The sequence below is a fragment of the Psittacula echo genome, assembly GCF_963264785.1.
Source record: "Psittacula echo genome assembly, chromosome: 17".
NCBI lineage: Eukaryota > Metazoa > Chordata > Aves > Psittaciformes > Psittacidae > Psittacula > Psittacula echo.
This window is the reverse complement of record NC_137753.1, coordinates 7175321-7180239: the sequence shown is the minus strand read 5'-3', so window position 1 is coordinate 7180239 and position 4919 is coordinate 7175321.

Sequence of the window (4919 nt, the reverse complement as noted above, 5' to 3'; positions counted from 1 at the left end):
TCACTTCTGTCAGGGTCGCTCCAATCTTCAGTGTCTTTGCTGTAGCACCCAGCTCTGAAGGGAGGGACGGTGGCTCTGAACTAAAGGAGTACTCATCATTGTGCATGTTCCCAGGTATTCAAAGCTGGCTTTTGCAGGGTCATTGGGCTCTGCACCTCTTCTGTCAAGAAGTCAGGCTTTGTGAAAGCTGCCTGTGCTTCTCTGTTCATGGGCAGACAGCAAAACCCCTGGAGGGACAGCTGACGCTGTACCCACGTCACTCCCAAACCACACGGGGTTCACACCTTTTTGTTCATTCTCTCCAAAGAGCCAGTGAAGTCTCACATTGTTGCTGCATAACCTGTATTAATTATTAAAACACATTCCAAAGAGTCTCATTAAAGGTCACTTTCATTTTAAGGAGCTGACTTGGTGGGTGCTGTAATCCAAAAGCTTGGTGTAAGATGTGTGTTTCCAGTTTCCATCTGGTTACTGCTGCTGGTCCACTTTGCAGCTCAGGTTTGTCTGCAGAAGCCTGGCTGTGGAGCTGTGGCTCCTGGTTGGAAGTGCTGCTGGTGCTCGTGGTGCTGGCGACAGCTGAGTGCTGGTGGCTGCTCTGTGTGCTTATAGGAGGCTGAAATGGGCTTCTTCACCTTCTGTGAGCGAAACCTAATTCATTTGTCTAAAGCCAGCAGCAAGGCTGGTGACCAAGGGGCTACCTATGTGAAATCAGGCAGGAAACTGCCTGAGGTGGAGGGAGAACCCTTCAGAACACGTGCTTTAGGTAGCAGGGTTACACTGTTGAGCTGTTTTCTCTCTTGGCTTCATCCTTACATGAGGGTTGTCACTATCTGGTCCCTCTGCATCTGTTTTTATGGCCGTGGTCTGGGCCAGTCTTTTCTGGCAGGTCCATTTGGCCAAGCAATAATGTCTGTTCTGTTAAATCAGTGCCACGAGGTTGAACTTGGCTCTGGAGGGAATGCTGGAGGCGCTGGGTATCAGAAAAACATCTTTTTCAAAGAGTGGTGTTGCGTCCTTCCTCTCCATGTTGCATTAGCTTTGCTACTCTGCCTGGTAGCTCCATGGAGATGCTGGGACAGAGCTTTCCTGTGCGGAGAGAGGACAAGGTGCTGGAGCAGGTTAAACAAGCTCAAACAGCTTAGCTTGTGGGCTTCATTTAGCTCTTGTGTGAGCTTCCAGTTCCTAATCCTGCACCAGTTTTGCTTAAGACCAGGTAGTGAGCAGAGCTCTTGCTTCCATTGGCTTCTGTGTCTTTATCAGGTGCTTGTTGTCTCTAAGCAGTGATTGCCCTGCCTCAGCTGCATTCCTGCACCCTCCTTCCCATTAGCTCCATTAAGCTCCATAGGGAGATGATCACATTCACTATCTGCATGGAAACATCTTGCAGGATACTCTCCTGCTGAACTAGTGGATTCTCCTGCCTGGTTTTCCTGGTCAAGCTGATGCCAAAGTGACAGAGAAAAGGTGGGAGCCCTCACAAAGTCCGACCACTTCAGCTACATCAGGTAAAGCAAGACCAGAGGAGGCCACAAGGGTGACCAGGGGCTGGAGCAGCTCCCATATGGAGCCAGGCTGAGAACATTGGGGCTGTTCAGGCTGGAGAAAAGAAGCTGCGTGGAGACCTCAGAGCAGCTTCCAGTGTCTGAAGGGGGCTACAAGGATGCTGGAGAGGGGCTCTTCATCAGGGACTGGAGAGATAGGACAAGGGGTGATGGGTTCAAACTGAAAAGGGGAAGTTCAGGTTAGAGATAAGGCAGAAGCTCTTCCCTGTGAGGGTGCTGAGGCGCTGGCACAGGGTGCCCAGAGAAGTGGTAAGTGCTTCATCCCTGGCAGTGCTCAAGGCCAGGTTGGACAGAGCCTTGTGCAAGCTGCTCTAGTGGGAGGTGTCCCTGCCCATGGCAGGGGGTTGGAACTGAGTGATCTTAACGTCCTTTCCAGCCCTAATTCTTACATGATTCTATGAAACCCATGTGTGCTGTGGTGGCAAACACCATGAATCTGTTTTTCCCACTGTGCTTTTGTCAATATGGAAATTGAGGACTCTCAGGTAAATAGGCAAGAACTTGATGTGGAGGAAGGTGCCGCCTCTTGTGAAATCCAAAGCAAGAGATGGGACTCCAGGGCTGATGAGTGATGGGGATGAGAGCTCCAGGGCAGCAGTTGCTTTCCTGAGCAGGAGATCACTTCAAACACCCCCTTAGCTCAGTCCCTCCCTTGCTGATTTAGTTAATATGTGGAACTGGCCCACTGTTCCTAAGCTGATGGAACCAATTGTGCTGTTCCTGTAGCTTCTGGTGCAGGAATGGTCTCTGCGTGGCTGCTGTAACTTGGACTGGTGCTGTGGTTGTGTTATGCTGCTGGCTGGTTTTTCTCTCTCAGCTTCCCTGTGCTGTGTGTGGCCATGAGCTTTATTGTGCTCTCCCATTGCAGGGCAATGGAAAACTGTTATTCCTTGGAAGAAACGATGCTGCTGAGCAGCAGCTGCAGCTGGGCTCATCTTCTCTTAAGCACTGGGAGACCAGGCTGAGCCCTGCAGCTTTCCCAGAGGGAGCTGTTTGCTCAGCCCCGTTCTTTACTTCTCTCCTCCCCGATCATGTGCTGGTTCTTGCCATCAGGGCTTCCTGCGGTGCAGCCTTCATTAAAACACAGGTAGGGGATTGTGTAAGGGAAGATGAGTGCATCTGATAACACCTTAGAGAGAAAAGCTTTTTGGAGCAGCTGCATCTTCCCCAGCAGCACTGAGGCACCCGGGCTCCGTAACAGGTCCCATGGACACCAGTGGGCAAATGCTGCCAGTGCCTGAAAGCCTTCCCAAGCCGTTTGCCATCTCCTCTGACCTGGGCATGGTCCTCTTCATCCTGCGGTCTGCCTGGGTGATGTCTGCCTGCTCTCCCTTCCCGAAGGGGCTCGCAGAGGCAGAGCTGACAGGGTGCAGCTCAGCACTGTTAGCTCCGCTCCATGTGCAGATCTCCAAGTTTAGGGCACTTTGTGAGTTCTGTTTCACATCCCAGAGGGTGTTTGGAGTGTGCTTGTTGGATCTGTACAAGGTAGCCCTTAAATGGATGTTGTCCTCCAGCAGCAAATGGCTTCTGGGTCTCTGAGAGCCGCTGGCATTAGCTTGAAGGGCCCCTGGAAAGCTGCTCTTGGGTCTGGTTTCACTTGGCAGATCTGCCCCTGCCGTTTGCTGCTGGAGGCGCAGCTAAACCCAGGCTGCTGATGCTGGCGCGGTCCCAAGAGGCAGCAGTGTCCTCTGCTCCTTGGCCCCCATCGAGGTCTCATTTGGCAGCTGGCAGCAGCTGCCTGCTTTTAAAAGCAGGCTTTGAGTGGGATCTGGGAGCGCTGCTGTCAGCACTGCCCCTGCCCCAGCCTTCCTGTCACCAGGACCTGCAGGAAACAGCCTCTGCGTTACCCTGGCCTCCTGTGCTGGGGATGTCTGTGGCTTTGCTTCCCCTCTCTGCCCATGCTCTGCTTCCACTGAGAAACATTCCTTGCTGCAGTTCCTCTGAGAGCTGCAAGTCACCAGGTGGGTGCCTGCTACTGAGTGGTAAAACAAGTACAGAAATCAAGCGTGAAACAAGGAAGTACTGGCCCAAAACCTCTGAAAGTCATCCCAAAGGGAGTAAGAATAAATCAGTTGTAGGTGGCAAAAGGAACAGGTCCCTGCTCCTGGCAGCACATTCCTGCTGGTTTTGTCACCTTAGTCCCGGTGCTGATCTATGGTGATTTGTCCCTTTCATGAGCTGAATCAGTTCCTGAAACCCAGCCGGGGAAGCAGAAAGCAGGAGCAGGGAGCCAGGGTTGGCTGAAGCATGGGTGACTTGTCCTGCATACCAACCATATCCTGGGCTGCATCAAGAGCAGCGTGACCAGCAGGTCATGGAGGTGATCCTGCCCCTCTGCTCTGCTCTCGTGAGACCTCACTTGGAGCATTGTGTGCAGTTCTGGTGTCCTCAACATAAAAAGGACATGGAGCTGTTGGAACAAGTCCAGAGGAGGCCACGAGGATGAGCAGGGGCTGGAGCACCTCCTGTATGGAGCCAGGCTGAGAAAGTTGGGGCTGTTCAGCCTGGAGAAGAGAAGCTGCGTGGAGACCTCAGAGCAGCTTCCAATGTCTGAAGGGGGCTACAAGGATGCTGGGGAGGGACTCTTCATCAGGGACTGTAGTGACAGGACAAGGGGTAACGGGTTCAAACTGAAACAGGGGAAGTTTAGATTGGATCTAAGGAAGAAATTCTTCACTGAGAGGGTGGTGAGGCACTGGAATGGGTTGCCCAGGGAGGTTGTGAATGCTCCATCCTTGGTGGTGTTCAAGGCCAGGTTGGACAGAGCCTTGGGTGGCCTGGTTTAGTGTGAGGTGTCCCTGCCCATGGCAGGGGGGTTGGAACTGGATGAGCTTAAGGTCCTTTCCAACCCTGACTGTTCTATGATTGTGTTCTGTGATTCTATTGCACAAGCAGCCGGTGGCAGGGCGCAGGCTGGAGCTCCACAACAGGGTTATCGTGAGCAGAGATCCTGCTGAACACCCCGGCACATCCAAACCTCCTCCCTCCTCTTCCCTTGTGAGCTGGTGCCAACCGAGCAGCTCCTCACTGAGTCAGGTGAGGTAAAAACCGTCTTTGCCATGGGCTTAGGCCAGGGTAAAAGCCTGGGTACAGAAGAAACTGGCTTTAGCTCAGGCAGAGCAGCAGGGGAATGGAGCTCCTGGTGCTGCTGCAGGCTCCTGTCGGACTGAGGAGTCTCTTTTTGTATAGATAGGTTTTGGTTTTAGGGCCGAGCCTGATGCTGCTGCCCCTCTGCCTGCCTCTCAGTTGGATGTCGAGGGTAACAAAGGGGGTGTATTTGTCTGATCACCCCCAGTCTAGTGGTCCCTTGGAATTAGTGAAGCCTTTTCCTTACCCAAGGAGGTTTTGGGTCTGAGT